This window comes from Schistocerca cancellata, chromosome 6, assembly GCF_023864275.1.
Source record: "Schistocerca cancellata isolate TAMUIC-IGC-003103 chromosome 6, iqSchCanc2.1, whole genome shotgun sequence".
Taxonomy (NCBI): domain Eukaryota; kingdom Metazoa; phylum Arthropoda; class Insecta; order Orthoptera; family Acrididae; genus Schistocerca; species Schistocerca cancellata.
Window position 1 is genome coordinate 254,024,999 of NC_064631.1, and position 16,904 is coordinate 254,041,902.

General features: G+C 43.0%; 1 pseudogene; it reads left to right on the top strand.

Moving 5' to 3' along the window:
• The first annotated feature begins 16,443 nt into the window (after positions 1–16,443).
• Positions 16,444–16,561, top strand: LOC126089739 (5S ribosomal RNA; annotated as a pseudogene).
• Positions 16,562–16,904: the final 343 nt, after the last annotated feature.

Below are 16,904 nucleotides of genomic sequence, written 5' to 3' on the forward strand. Positions count from 1 at the left end.
ACCACACCTTGCAAGTAACTCATGGTATTTTTTATTCTTGGCGACATCGTATATATTACTTCAGCACCGGAAAAACCGGGGACGGAGCGAAGTGACCCAGAGATTCGCGTAGCGAATACGCATTCAGGAGGCCGACGGTTGAAATCCGCGTCCGCCCATGCAGATTTCTGTTTTCCGTGATGTCTTTAACTTGATTCAGGAAAATGCCGGAATGGTTCCTTTTAAGATACACGATCCACTTCTTTTGCCATCCTTGAAATAATCCGACCATGTGCATCAGTGACCTTGATGCCGATGCGACATTAATCCCTAATCTTCCTTACTTACTTCTCTTTCATCTTCGGCTATCGTACGACAGAAGGAGTAATGAATTTCTGAACCTTCAAAATACTATGCCAGTCACTTTCCGGCAACTGCAACACCACACACACTGACTGGAATCCAGGCAGCGAACAAGCATAAGAATACAGTACAGCTCCAGTATCTGAAGAAGGCGGCTGGATTGGTCGTCGAAACATTGCACATAACACGGAATTAACAACTTGAATATAAACCAGTAAGCTCACCGTTAACTGTGAAAATTATTGCTTGTCACCTATATCCATATTTCCATTATAGCACCAGGATATCTTTGCCCTATCTATTTACATAATTTTCTTACATTACAAGTGTTTTTGAAGCATATTTCTGTAGATATTTGTTTCATTTCCTATTCCTACTGCCTACACGAAATTTCCTAATATAATTACTTATAAATGTATCACATTACAACCTTTATCAGGACAGAAAAATTTCATGTTCACACTTTGGTATACAGGGTGCAAAAGGTGTAAGTGGAGATATTTCTACTGGCGACTCAGGACGATGTAGTGAACAACATTACATGAGTATTTGCGCCGTTTGCTGACTACTAATTGTAGCTACTAGGGGTAGTATATTTTTAGGTTAGTTAGTACGTCAAAGTAGTGTGACACGGGCAAGCCTTTACTGTTTCTTTTCCCCTGAGCGGCAGGGTTGGAAAGAGTGGACGCGTGGAGAAAAATAGTTAGCCTTTACGGACAGGCATAGTTCATTTAGTGATGCAGTTACGATCTTGAAGAAAACATCATGTAGTAAATTATTTGAATTTTTTGTTAAACGACTGTACGACACAGAAACTAAACAACCAACATACATGTGCATAGATATCAAAGGTACCACTTTCAAAAATATCTGCACCTATACCCGCTGCATCTTCTATATTTCACGTCTCCTTCATAAGACCTATGACTCACTTTCGTACAAAGATGCCTGGGTAGGGAAGACGTTACAGAGTTGCTGTGAATGTCTCTTTTGAAGTATGTTATTTTTCAGATATTTGCTGTAGTTAGAATTATTACTGACAACGATTTTAGTGCTCCAAGAATATTTCTCTAGCAGCAACTTTTAATTATTTCTAGATAGATTTTTTATATTATATCTTTTACATATCTTCTTCGAAGTTTATTTTCTCATTTTTAGGACACCCTCCTCTCTAAAAAAAAAAAAAAGGAAAAGCGCGAATGCTATGGTAGATATTCTCTGCCGGAAGCTGCAAAACATCTGCCAGGCGCGATAAAGAACAAATATTAGAGTCTAGCAAAGAGCGATATGAAAGCATTTCCATCGCTGTTACTGACCTGAGAAATTGTCTTGCAACATTGTAGAGTTCCAGAATACACAGCATTGAACGATTGCTGCAGTTACAGTGATGGAACTGGGAGACAGCTGCAGTTACAGACACATTCAGGCCGCATCCATTGTGTCCTGAGTGTTTACGATATGGACCTGCGCAACGCATCGTCCGCTTACGTCATGACACAAACTAGCGACACATCACTTGCTTCATCGGGCGGGAGATGCGCCAGCAGTACATAGAACTACACGCTTTACGGACCTGGCCCTTGACAGATGCCCTAATCTGCCGCTGTCTCACTGCGCTTACGACACGCTATTACCTCGTCTAGACTGACAACAGGAGCTGTTAAGTTCAGCAGAGCTAAGCAATAATGCGGGAAGAGCAGCTAACCTCCATCGTGGACTAAGTAGGGCAATTGAACAGACGAGCAACGGCGTTGCACAGGGAGAGAGCGAATGTTCAGTAGCATCACCCTACAGCGATTTGTTACGGTCCGTGTGATGGCAAACAGCAGCCTTGTGCGCCTCGCCACGACTGCAAGCAAACTAGGACGTGAAACAGGGGACACTAGATATGAATAAAATGTTATTCAATGCCACTAGCCTAAAATATTCTGGAAACTGTATCTCTGTGTGCTGAATGCTATGTTGATCACAGAGCGGCGCGTAGCATATGTCCTACTGATTAGAAATACGAGTACAGGAAGCAACAGCAAAGGGCATCTGAAATGATGTTTAAAAATCTCGCAGATGTTGAACGAACACAGATTAAACTCAAACCAGTATTTTCCATAAAAAAAGGCACAGAAACTACACTACTGGCCATTAAAATTGCTACACCACGAAGATGAAGTGCTACAGACGTGAAATTTAACCGACAGGAAGAAGATGATGTGATATGCAAATGATTAGCTTTTCAGAGCATTCACACAAGGTTAACGCCGGTGGCGACACCTACAACTTGCTGACATGAGGAAAGTTCGTAACCGATTTCTCATACACAAACATCAGTTGGCCGCCGTGGCCTGGTGAAACGTTATGATGCCTCGTGTAAGGAGGAGAAATGCGTACCATCACGTTTCCGACTTCGTTGAAGGTCGGATTGTAGCCTATCGCGATTGCGGTTTATCGTATGGCGACATTTCTGCTCGCGTTGGTCGAGATCCAATGACTGTTAGCAGAATATGGAATCGGTGAGTTCAGGAAGGTATTAAAGAACGGCGTGCTGGATCCCAACGGCCTCCTATCACTAGTATGGCTGTAACGGATCGTGCAGCCACGTCTCGATCCCTGAGTCAACAGATGGGGACGTTTGCAAGACAACAACCATCTGCACGAACAGTTCGACGACGTTTGCAGCAGCATGGACTACCAGCTAGGAGACCATGGCTGTGGTTACCCTTGACGCTACATCACAGACAGGAGCGCCTGCGATTGTGTACTCAACGACGAACCAGGGTGCACGAATGGCTAAACGTCATTTTTTCGGATGAATCCAGGTTCTGTTTACAGCATCATGATAGTCGCATCCGTGTTGGCGACATCGCGGTGAACGCACATTGGGAGCGTGTATTCGTCATCGCCATACTGGCGTATCACCCAGCGTGATGGTATGGGGTGCCATTGGTTGCACGTCTCGGTCACCCCTTGTTCGCATTGACGGAACTTTGAACAGTGGACGTTACATTTCAGATGTGTTACGACCCGTGGCTCTACCATTCATTCGATCCCTGCGAAACCCTACATTTCATCAGGATAATGCACGACCGCATGTTGCAGGTCCTTTATGGGCCTTTCTGGATACAGAAAATGTTCGACTGCTGCCCTGGCCAGCACATTCTCCAGATCTCTGACCAATTGAAAACGTCTGGTCAATGGTGGCCGAGCAACTGCCTCGTCACGATACGCCACTCATTACTCTTGATGAATCGTGATATCGTGTTGAAGCTGCATGGGCAGCTGTACCTGTACACGCCATCCAAGCTCTGCCCAGGCGTATCAAGGCCGTTATTACGGCCAGAGGTGGTTGTTCTGGGTACTGATTTCTCAGGATCTATGCAATCAAATTGCGTGAAAATGTAATCACATGTCAGTTCTAGTATAATATATTTGTCCAATGAATGCCCGTTTATCATCTGAATTTCTTCTTGGTGTAGCAATTTTTGAGGAGTCAGTATTTTCGAATACAGATACATCACAACAAGATTTAGAAAACCCGTACACTGAATTTACACTACGCATGTTTAACCTAGAGGTGAATTAAAATGGAAATTAATTTTCTATACACGACTGAATTCACTAATAAGTTACAGAACGTATTTTTGGAGAAACAGGTTGTACGGAAATAACAGTCTCAGAGTACAGAAGCATGCTGAAACAACTACATTGGCTGTTAGTTAGTACCATTTATAGAAATGTTAGTAATATGACCCTTTAGCGTACCAATACTCATCTTTCGTCATAGAGTGGTGCAAATCATTAGTGCACCATCAAAAAGCAACGGTAGTCCAATTAAATGTGGCGATGATGATAAAAATTAGCATGTGAGTCACTGGAAATAACAGAACAGTTTCACTATTTGCGAACATAAAATGCTGATGATAGCGGAAGTGCAGAGGATATAAAGTGCAGACAACAAAGAAAACGCTTCTGAAAAATAGAAATATTTAAACATCTGATAGTAGTTTAACAGTCAGAATTATTTGCGTAAACATTTGTCCGGAGTGTAGCGTCGTACGGAAAACTAAGATGTACGGCCGAACGAGGAGAGCAGCTCTTGAAATGTGCTGCAGAAGAGTGTGCAACACTAGGTGAGCAGCTCAGACTAATGATGAGCCGGTTAATCGAATTTGGGAAAGAAAGCTTATGTCACAACTATGCTAAAATGTGCAAATTCTGAGGCAACAAAGAGTAGCTCAGCTGATAACGTCGCCGTTTAGGTACCCCTAAACCATGTACACTGAAACATAGTTGGGTGCTAATGATTATACAACTTAATTTATCCGTCTCTGTGGGTTAGTGAAACATGCTGTTTGCATTATCTCCTTTAAGGGAACTTTATTTCTGAGCTCTGCAACATATCGTGTTACTATTTGGGGACTAATTCACCATCTTTGCCCATTAGCCAGCCTTTATCAACATTCAAATGTAAGCAGCGGAAAAGTAACATTTTCTGTTGAAATTAATGCCAACTACCTTATACATTAATAACATCTGAAAGGATCAGATTGGGAAATGGCTGACAAAATCAAAGACCTAGAGCTTGTGTAAGACTTCGCAAATCAAATATCTTTTCACTTTCAAAGAGACCAAAATGGACATAAATACTCTACACAAGATAATTATACGTACAAATTATAAAATAAACCATCAACGCACAATCACGGGGAATGTACTCCCATTTATTTCAAAGAGAAGCACGGACCATTGCATCGTAATGCGGTTACAGGAAAGGAAACTCTTATATTCATAAGGGAAATGATTAAAGAAAGAATGAAACAGTCACTCATACAATAAGGAATCAGCAAGAGAGAAGTTGTCATACCACCACCATATCTACTGTAACTACCACAGACTGGGTAGAGAAGCATGTTACCTCAATAACCAGGTATGAAGACCGACAAAATTCGTAAAATTGAGAAAACGGAAACCAATACAATCCCTTTACACAAATAGGTACTCGCCTAGCATCAAAGAAAGAAAGCAGTCGCTTACAGAAAGCTGTAGCATCCTCCAATGTAATCTGATGAGAGTGTGGACGGACACAAACAATCACGGGAGGAAAATCTTGAAGCATTAAAAATCAGCGTAACGCAGATTTATTAGAACCGTTAACCTAGGTTTGGATAATTACAAAATTATCTTCTTAAGAAGGATACTGCAAAGCTTAGAAATTACAATTCGGTTACAAAATGTTCAAGTAAAACCAAAACAGCAAACTAGGATGAAATACTATAGCCCAAGAGCACACACACTTATTTGTTACATACTGTAACGTTACAAAAAGACGTTTGGCTCTTGTCAAGTAAAACTTCACGCTACAGTAGTAAAATAGCAAATCGGTATAATCAGTTAACATCAGGTTCAGACACTACTAACGTACTTGGCTCTTTAGTTAAGTTAACTTACGCGTAGAAGGAATAAGTGTATGCACGTAAGAAATGCGCAAATAAACGTGCTGAGTGGCTTACATAAAATCAGTTGACAAATAAAAAATTGCGCATGATAATGATCGAATGATCATGTTGAGTAGCTTGCGTGTGATAACTCACAAATAAAAATAGTGCATGATTATGCAACACTATAAATCTACTTTTAACAGTAGATTCTAATGCTTATAATATTTCGTGCAAGACGAAGTTCGACCCCATCGAAGCAGGTTAATGCCCTGGAGGAGCACTTTGGCGACCGCATTTTGGCTCTGAGATACCCAGAGGCCAATGGCATCAGCCTCGATGGCCGCCATATTCTCCGTATCTGAACACACGCGACTCCTTTTTGTGGGGCTAGTTATAGCCAACGTGTACAGCAATAGCCTCAAAACCATTGCTGTCCTGAAAACAGCCATTCAGGAGGTCATCCCACAGCATCCATGTTCTGACACTTCAGTGGGTCATGCAGAATTTCACTATTCGTGTGCGCCACATAGGGCCAATGACGGCAGCCATATCGAACATGCCATAACATAAATCCGAATATTTGCAGTGACGTTTAAGTGTTTAATTAAATGTGTGCACGCCGTAGTTAGTAACTAATTTACGTTTTCCTTTGATATAGTTCATTTATTGTCATCCTGTTTCTGACTCCATAATGTACTAAAAGAAAAGTCTTAAAGACTTTGAATTAGTCTTGGTCTTGTGCTGCTATATTTGTTGTGTTCTTCAGTCCAAAAACTGGTTTGATGCTGAAGTGGATCCATCAAATCCATTTCATTTGTTTGTATCACTTTGTTGTGTTCTTTCTGGGTTTTCGAAGCCTCTAGCTTCCTGTATGTGACACAAGCGAAGCTCAAGTTTAAAAAAGATCCGTGTTTTTTTCTGTTCATCATGGTTTCCATGGTTTGGTATCCTAAGCCCTTTTTAGCATGCCTTAAGACTGTCTTTTTATTTTGTACCTCCTGTCTGAGTACGTGAGACGAGTTTGTTTCCTCGTGGATGAATGGTGTCTTATAAAGTGTTAAAGCAGTCTTGCCAGCTCATTGTGGTTAGGCAGAAAGGCAGAGAGGGTTACCAATAGGTAGAGGCACGTGCTCTTGTACAACAGATTACGCTGTGGTTAATATCAGGAAGCAGTGATCTTTGGCCTAGCGCTGTAACAGCCCCTGGCTTCCGGAGTGAGCGAGTGCTGGCCAATCGAATCGCCTGCACTCGTGTTCGAACTCTTGAAGTCAGATTGTATCTCTTGTAGTTGTATCTAGTAGATATGGAAACCGGTACTGCAGTAGTCTTTGTATACTTTAATTGTGTGCTACAGTAGTGTTTCAGGCTTAGAATGTTAAACGAAAATTTGATCTATTCATTTCGAGTACAATTTCGCATACGAACGAATGTTTCAGATATGTACATGACTAGTACTTTGTCTATAAATCATTAAATCAACATGTGTGGTGGAAAGATAAAGGAACCATTCTTCGTTAGATACTTTACTAAGTTGTTTCATTTAAGATGTGGTTTTTGTCGCTAAGTCGTCGGTCTTCGTGCCTCACGTATTCATCATTCTACAACATGTTCACTAGATTACGCCAACGTGCCTATTCGTCTTGACCACTGAAATGTGCTAAATTTTCTTCTCTAAATGAATACCTATTCGTGCAGCTAAATTGCGTCTGTATTTCTGATTTCCGATTTAATGTCTTTCGAGATTTTGAGTGTGTTAGTTTCTATAGTATTTTTTTTTGTCACAGTGAGTTTTAAGACAATGGTTTTAACGTAATCAGGTCACTTTAGATAATAAGGATGAAATCATTTTCCAAGACCTTCATGTATCGTTAGGTAGTAACCCTGCCATCAAAGAAGATCGCACAGATTATTCCATGACTGGACATTGCTCACCTCAAGTCACCCATTGAGGGTGAAGAGACTTCTCGATCGCGAAATTAGGATTCTCAGTACCCCAAATGCGCCAATTTTGCTTGTTGACGAATGCATCCAAATTAAAGTGGGCTTCACCGCTAAAGCAACGAACAATGTGCATACTAATTCCCATCATGTCCCGCGCCAAACAGTGCAGTTTGAACGTCCTAACGCAAACCGGTTTTATTTCGTATAGTTCAATAGTTGTCACCCTCTATAATGATACATATCCACTCTAGGTTCTGTCGGTGACTGCAGTAACATGAAAAAGCGTCGTTCGCCTGTGGAAGTTCATGGTAGTTATATACCAGCAGCAAGGTTGTGACTGAACCATATGGTACCCTACATACATCCGAGTAGGAAATGAAGGTACACACTCCAAGAGACGAATTATTCACGTATTCTTCAACAGAGAACGTTACAGAAAAACCTACTGCTAACTAAGAAGTTATCGAAACCTATCTTCTTAAGAAATCGTGGAAAACTGGAAATACCATTCAGTTACTTGACATATCACTATTAGCATTAACATCTTACCCGAGAAGCGTGACTGCTACGGTCGCAGGTTCGAATCCTGCCTCGGTCGTGGGTGTGTGTGATGTCCTTAGGTTAGTTAGCTTTAAGTAGTTCTAAGTTCTAGGGGACTGATGACCACAGTTGTTAGGTTCCATAGTGCTCAGAGCCATTTGAACCATTTTTTTACCCGAGAAAATATAATTTCGTATGGAAGATATAACAATATGAGGGAGTGAATTAAACAAATTTTGTTAGCCAACTTCTTGTACTTCACTGAACAGAATCTTCATAGTGATTCTTCAAATAAATGTTGTAGTTACGACATAATTAATGTGAAGACTTTTGTAATACACTGCCGGAAAAAAATAGTACACCTGGAATGTCGATTTTGATCCGATGATGGCAAAGCCACCCAGAAGAGAGTAGATGCAATGATAACAACGCAGGCCGACAACAGATAGCATAATGGCATAGCTACCAGAGCGTCATCTGTATCTACCCTTCAATAGCAAATTCCCAGAGCCGGGAGGCTTACACACAGCGAGGTCTGGAGTCCCTTAACTCTCAATGATTGACTCGCTAGAAGCTACTATTCTAGATTCGGAATCCGTTAGTCAAGTCCGCTGTGGGTCACATCAAACTGTCACTGCCGTCGCGACACCCATCGTCAGTAGTGTTTACAAAGTCGTCGCAGAGAGGTCCGCTTCGTCTCTCGCGGACGGACGCTACCTCCATAACCGGATAGCTATATGATGACCAATGATTCAGAATGAGGACATCGCCCAGAACAACAGCCGCAATCTGTAAAACACCGCTTGCTACCTGGACAACAACATGGGCAACAACTACAGGTAGAATGTACGCCGGACCTTTTAATAACATTCCAGCATTACAGACAGAGCCTCCGACCGTCCAGAGGAGAGGTAGGTCTTTTATGGGACTATTTCGACCTGAATGTCGTTAGTACCTGGCATAGTCCTTTTAGTTTAATCCTGACGATCTCTGGTACTCGGCCTTTAGTTACGTCTAGTGAACATCTCCATCACCGCCAGATCTTCCAGCACCAGACACATCGTCGTCAGCAGCGTCGTCAATCGCAGCATCGTCAACAACAGCAGCAGCCACACCACCACGAGGAGCAGCCTCAACAGTAGCAGCCAAACCTCACCAGGGGCAGCCCCAATGTCGCCAGCCACAACACCAACTACGATACTCTGATACCAGCAGGTAAATAATCCCTACCCCCAATTATCCCACAACCTCCCTTCCTCATGCAGCCAAAAATTATCACTAAAGTTAACTAAATACCGAGTACCAGTGACCGTCAGGTTGAAACTAAAAGGACGCAGCTAACTCTCCCAAGTACTAACGACATTCAGGTCAAAATGGTCCCAGAACAGCAACGTCTAGTACATTCCTCTTAATTTTTGCTCAGCAGATGCCACTCCAAATTTTTTAATCCAAAGACTCTCCTACCTCACATTCAGCAACTTATTCCAAGGAGACATACCATCGTCATTAAAACTGACGATCCCCATTCGTCCCTCCTCTGAATTGTTCCCTCATTTGGTGGAAATCCTACAATCCTTACAAACCCTCCGTCTAAACAAGCCTAACCTCCATATCGAGTCCAACATTCACAGTAGTGATCAAACTGGTCAGCTTAGAGAACATCGACGAAGAGATCGGACGTGAACTCAACTTCCAACTGGCAATCAATGTGCGCAAGGCACTTACATTCGAAGTGATAATAAATCTCTCTTCTTAGTAGAATTTTCTCAGGATTACTCCACACCACTTGAAATGAAATGAAATGAAGTCCCATGCTTCTTTACAGAGCGTAGGGGAACGATGCGGGACACCCGCACCGCTTTACTAGGCAAGGTCCTAATGGAGGTGGCTTGCCGTTGCCTTCCTCCGACCGTAATATGGATGAATGATGATGATGAAGACGACACAACAACACCCAGTCATCTCGAGGCTGGAAAAAGCCCTGACCCCGCCGGGAATCGAACCCGGGACCCCGTGCTCTGGAAGCGAGAACGCTACCGCGAGACCACGAGGGGCGGATTACTTACGTATAAAACATAGGTCCTTGATTTACCGCAGGAAGCATCCTATAGAAGCCTCTCAATCCATATAGATGTCAGCGATGCCTCCAATACAGTGAACATGACTGAACATTGTCGGAATAGACCCACGAAACACAAGGCTAACCCACCCCTCAAATTCCTTGTCTTACTGAAAATGGCGCAGCAGACATACTTCATCCTCCATCAAAACATCCGTTGCCTCCACACTAGTAAACGTCTTCTTTTCCATACCTTCCGATAATGGAAATCCATGCACTCCTCCTAAACGAAATCTCTAACCCCACCTTTCCATCCAAAATTTACCTTACATCCTACACTGCCACCCGAGACGGAGTGGCCATCGCTCCTCTCTGAAATTTCCTCTCCACACCCCAACCGCTACTCAATGATCCAACTGAGCACATCAACCTCACCATCTTTCTTCCAAAACTCACGTTAACCTTTGCCAGTATCTACATCCGCCCTAACCGTCCTAACCCATATGACTTCCTGAGCATGAAGTCCGAACATTTACTATATATGTAATCGCAGCCGATCTTTACCTTCAATCATACGCACCAGTCGATAAACGGCGGTGGCGGTGGCGGTGGCCTCAATGGCCACGATACCATCACCCTCTCCACACCCGCCCTGACACTGATACCACTCCCCCAACATCTTGAGGCGCACTACAGTAGAATTCCTAGTCCAAATGGGAGTGATCACATACCTGTCCTTCTCCAGATCTCATTGCGTGTACCCAGCCCAACCCAAACCACCCCCAATCACACCAACACATCCAGGATTATTAACATGCAGACTGGAATGCTATGCCCAGATACCTTAATCTAAAGCCATGATCCCAACCTTCAAAATGCTGACTACATCCAAAGGCTGACGTCCCACAACACACCATCTCGAATGCCGTTTCCAACCATATTCCAATCTAATGTCTCTATTGCGACTGTCCTACTCTTCCTCCATGTGTTGCTGCCCAGCTCAAAAAATTCTGTTGTACATACAGAACACTCGAGCAGCAGTGGACACCAGAAGATCCTGAGGAAGATCCCAGCAGAGGGCTCGAAACGTCGATAATTTTAGAAGAAACATGACGCGGCCTAACAACCCAGAAGATTTTAACTTCAGTGATAACGGCCACGAAAGCCTGCAGACGTACATATTACTACTATGTTACACCCAGTACATTTCCTGTGAGGTGCCATTTGATGACGTGGTTCATTTCTTTGGACACTAGGAGCTACCTCTCCCTCTCTCTCATCTACAGATTTCTCATTGTGTGTGTGTGTGTGTGTGTGTGTGTGTGTGTGTGTGTGTGTTTGTGTGTCTCGGTGGAGAGAGGCAGAAGGGAGAGGGGTGCGGATGGTGACGGGCGGATGGTGTTGGGGTGGATTGTGAGCGTCAGATATGATGCGTCAATTGTATGAAATGGGTAGATGATTGAGGAGAACAGATCTACCACTATAGCAACTTATTAAACTAAATTAAGGAATAAGTATTTAAAAAATTCCGTGCGTAGTTGGTACTGTACTCTCCTCAGCTCGAAAAAAAGAAAACAACATAGTAAAAGACGAAGAACAGTGCATTTGCTCTACGTACTGAATGCGACGTTGATGCTTTAGCTACGTTCCACTAACACGTTCTTCCAAGTTTTGGGATCCGAAAACCCACTGTAGGGATGCTGAAAATGGTATGGCCCATACAAACTCTCTTTGCGTGCCTTCTTTCAGTTTTAAATTTCACACTGTTCTGATGAAGAGTAATGGAAACAGAAGAAACTTGCATCGATGTGCATGGTACCTCATTTATCTACACCACCCCAAATAACTTTTGTGCACGACCAAAATAAAAAAAAATCATTCCCAAATGTTGTTTAGCTGCCATGGAAACATTAAGCAGCACGATAGCCTTTCTTGTAACTCTGTTTGTTGGAAAGATGAGAACAGCAGTATGTCTTTCTTTTTTAGTAGTATCGTAAGTTATATACTCAGTAACCCGCTTCCTGTCCTTCAGACCTGTTCAGATACGTATCACAAGTACCACTCACGTGAAAAGACGTTTTTAAAACACAGAATTAACGTTGACTGTCAAATAGTAGCACTTAGTGCATACACTTGCGGTAATGTAGGTCGTCCAGTTGCTGGAGTTGACATTAAAGAAGTGGAAACATTAGTAAAATGAGAACTTACATTCTCCATAGGTGAGTATGTTTCTGCTGTCTCTTTCATGTGTACATTGTACTCATACAAAACAGGGGGACGTAATATGACCGTCTCTCGTGATTATATTTATAAATATTTTTTACTTATCGATGGTCTGCTCTCTATCATTCATATAATATTCCAAGGTGGTTTGTATTTTACACTGCATGTATCGTTGATAATAATTTTTAACACGTTTCAGGTTAATGACAATATACTCAGTATATATTTGCTATCAAATGGCAAGATCTTCAACGATTGTTAGTGGATAAACATATTTCACTTCCGCAGTCTTGTTGGTAATGTACCCCTGGTAGTTAAACCAGATATGCTTAACGCATTTTCGTTTATTTTCTACTGGAGAAAAGCCGGCCGCGGTGGTCTAGCAGTTCTGGCGCTGCAGTCCAGAACCGCGGGACTGCTACGGTCGCAGGTTCGAATCCTGCCTCGGGCATGGGTGTGTGTGATGTCCTTAGGTTAGTTAGGTTTAAGTAGTTCTAAGTTCTAGGGGACTTATGACCTAAGATGTTGAGTCCCATAGTGCTCAGAGCCAGAGTCTACTGGAGAAAAAGGTGGTCAAGATTTTGGTGCCCATGTATTTCCATCCACTTTTATTCCATCATTCGCAGTCACGGTTTCTGTAAACACACCACTAACTGTTTCAACAATTGCTGCGATCATCAGAGACCGCTTTCTCCGAACTGATACGAGGGTGATCATTTAAAATATGTCGTTTCCAAAGTAATGCACAAAGAAGCCAAATGGTTTATGGTTATTTTCATCTCACGATCAGCCCATAGACAAGGTCACTCACGTAAAACACCAAAACACAACGTAGCTCCTAGTGATAAAATACAAACCCTTTTGTGAAAACCGGAAGTGAAATATGTTTATCCATTAACACTCGCTGAAGATCTTGCCATTTGGTATCAAATGTATACACTGAATATATTGTCAGTAACCTGAAACGTGTTAAAAATTATTATCAATGGTACATGCTGTGTAAAATACCAACCACCGTGGAATATTATATGACCCCCAATACATAAAAAATGTTTATAAATATAATCACATTAGTAAAAAAATGCCAAAGGCAATTTGTGGATAGACAAGACGAAAATGGACTTGAAAAATATGAGGATCGCACAGGAGACCTTAAAGGAACAAATTCAGACTAAAAGTCAAGAAACTGAAAGATTACCAGCAAGATGAAACAAACAGAAAAACGACTGGAGCAAAATTTCCAGATATACTGAAAAATAGCTCATTCAGAGATAATAATAGACTTTTGGAGAAGGATGAGAAGAAGAGAAATAAGGAGTTATCTTCACGTAGTCGGTACATGGGCAGAAACATAAAAAATGGAGTGATAATACCAGAGGAGAAAGCGCTTAAATGCATCGAAGCTTTGAATATCTGGCATACATTATGAAGCTCAGTTTCCTCGTTAATTAGTATCAAATACTTAATAATGGCACTGAAGTTTAAAGTTAAACTAACTTCATAAAAGTATCTACACCGATACGGTTGGCATACCTTAGGACAAGTTCTACCTTTCTGAGGTAGTATGGATGACGAGCGCCAGGTGACTGCTTACTCTGGGTCTGTTTCTCTCTCTCTCTCTCTCTCTCTCTCTCTCTTTCTCTTTCTCTCACTATCCCTCCTCGCCCCTGTGAAAGGGCATCGTTCGCATCTTTCTTTCTCGGAAGGGGCGTCCCAGTCATGAAACCGTCGCGTCTCGTTACTGGTCACACATTAATTCCACGGGGAAGCAATAATTACAGTGATTAGGAAGGGAGTTACCCCGCAGCACGGCAAAAGAGCGACGCCGTTTACCTCTGGACAAGTGGGCGTGCCCTCTGCTGGCTGCCGTGTAGCGCAGACGATCTCACGAGATAGCCGACACGGCCTGCCGATGGGATCACCGTGTTCATGCTACTACATACGGCGAGCTCCCAATTTAAGCTCGTTATGTAGACGAACGGTAACAGTTACTCATGCTTTTCTTTTCCGGCAGGAAATTTACAGATCCACATGTGTACGAGCAGTGTAATTAAAGTGAATTAAGATGTTCCTTCTCCTTTAAATTCCCAGTGAGGGTTAATATATATCTTTACAGACGTATATAAATTAGTATTATTTAACGACATACATTTTATGAGTCATATATTTGACTCTTATTTGATTATAAATTTCACGGTATCTTAAAATAAGAACGAAATGATGACGCTGCGGAAAGAGAGACGATTTACCGCATCTCATCGTTATGTCCATACCATATTGTAATTAGGCAGCGTCTGTCTACTTTATATATTCGGAACGAAACGTTGCAGATGTTTTGAGGTGGTCTAAATGTTTTGCAATGCAGCATTTGGAGAAAGGTGGTTTTGCATGATATAGGATGCAGAAATACAATCAAACGATAAGAGTAGAGCAAGGAGGGGCACCTCGCATCGAGCGAGATCTGTTAAGTAACTATAGGTCAGAAAGCCATGACACATCCAATCAGTGACGAGCATGCGAAAGTGTGTGCGAATATACTGCCCCGGCTCTTGCCTGGTATGCACTCACTAATTAAATTAGCTGATGAAAATGGTTTCAGGAGAACTGTCAAAGCTGGAGAGACCTTACACTGAGGTGACAGCCAGCCGTTGTGGCCCAGCTGTTCTAGGCGCTTCAGTCCGGCACCGCGCTGCTGCTACGGTTGCAGTTTCGAATCCTGCCTCGGGCATAGACATGTGTGTGAAGTCCTTAGGATATTTAGGTTTAAGTAGTTCTAAGTTCTAGGGGACTGATGACCTCAGATGTTAAGTCTCATATTGCTTAGAGCCATTTAAACCATTTTTGAACTGAGATAAGAGGATACCTCGTAATATCGCGTCGGACCTCCTTTTGCCCAGCTTAGTGCAACAACTCAACGTGGCAAGGACTCGACAAGTCATTGGACGTCCGCTGAAGAAATATTGAGGCATTCATCTTCTATTGCCGTCCATAATTGTGGACGTGTTGCCGGTGGAGGCTTTTGTGCGCGTATTGACCTCTCAACCATGTCCCATAAATGTTCAATTGGATTCCTGTCGGGCGATGTGGGGTGCAAAATCATTCCCTTGAATTGTCCACTATGTTCCTCAAACCGAATGGTCGTCGTGGGGTGACATAGCGCATTGTCATCCATTAAAATTTCATCATTATTTGGGAATATGCAAACGGTTAAGGATCGGACAGTTGGACCAGAAAACCCAGATCATTCTATGTAAACACCGACCATACCACCATGGAGCCAGCACCAACTTGCACAGTACCTTGTTGACAACTTGTGTCCATGTCCTCATGGGGTCTGCGCCACACTGTTAGCAACTGTGTGCTCTTACCAACTGAAATCGGGACTCGTCTGATCAGGCCAAAGGTTTCCAGTCATCTAGGGTCCAAGCGATATGGTCACTAGCCGAGGAGAGACACTGCGGGCGATGTCGTGACGTTAGCAAAGGCCCTCGTGTTGCTCATCTGCTACCATAGCCCACTAACTCGGAATTTCGCAGCACTGTCCTAACGTATACGTTCGTCCCGCATTGATTTCCCCGGTTATTTCACGTAGTGTCGCTTGACTATTAGCACTGACAGCTCTACGCAAACGCCGCTGCTCTCGGTCTTTCCTGGTCTGTCCGTGGTGAGAAGTAATGCTCGAAATCTGGTATTCTTGAAACACTCTTGACACTTTGGATCTCGGAATAGTGATTTCTCTAACGATTTCGGAAATAGAATGCCCCATGCGTCTAGCTCGAACTAGCTCCGCGTTCAGTGACCGTTAATTCACGTCGTGAGCACATAATCTTTTAACATGAATAACCTGAGTACACATGACTGCTCTGTCAAAGCGCTGCTCTTTTATACCGTGTGTATGCGATTCTGGCCAACGGCCTTGCCGCAGTGGTAACACCGGTTCCCGTCAGATTACCGAAGTTAAGCGCTGTCACGCTGGGCTAGCACTTGGATGGGTGACCACCCGGTCTGCCAAGTGCTGTTGGCAAGCGGGGTTCACTCAGCCCTAGTGAGGCAATCTGAGGAGCTACTTGATTGAGAAGTAGCGGCTCCGGTCTCGTAAACTGACATACGGCCGGGAGAGCGGTGTGCTGACCACATGCCCCTCCATATCGGCATCAGTGACGCCTGTGGACTGAGGATGACACGGCGGCCTGTCGGTACCATTGGGCTTTCATGGCCTGTTCGGGAGGAGTTATGCAATTCTGCTGCTGTCTATATATGCACATCCCTGTCTCATGTCTTTTGTCACCTAAGTGTAAAGCAGCAGCTTAGATGGACGTAACTGCGCTCAGAGTCACACCCACGCACATTCGCATATCGGACAAACT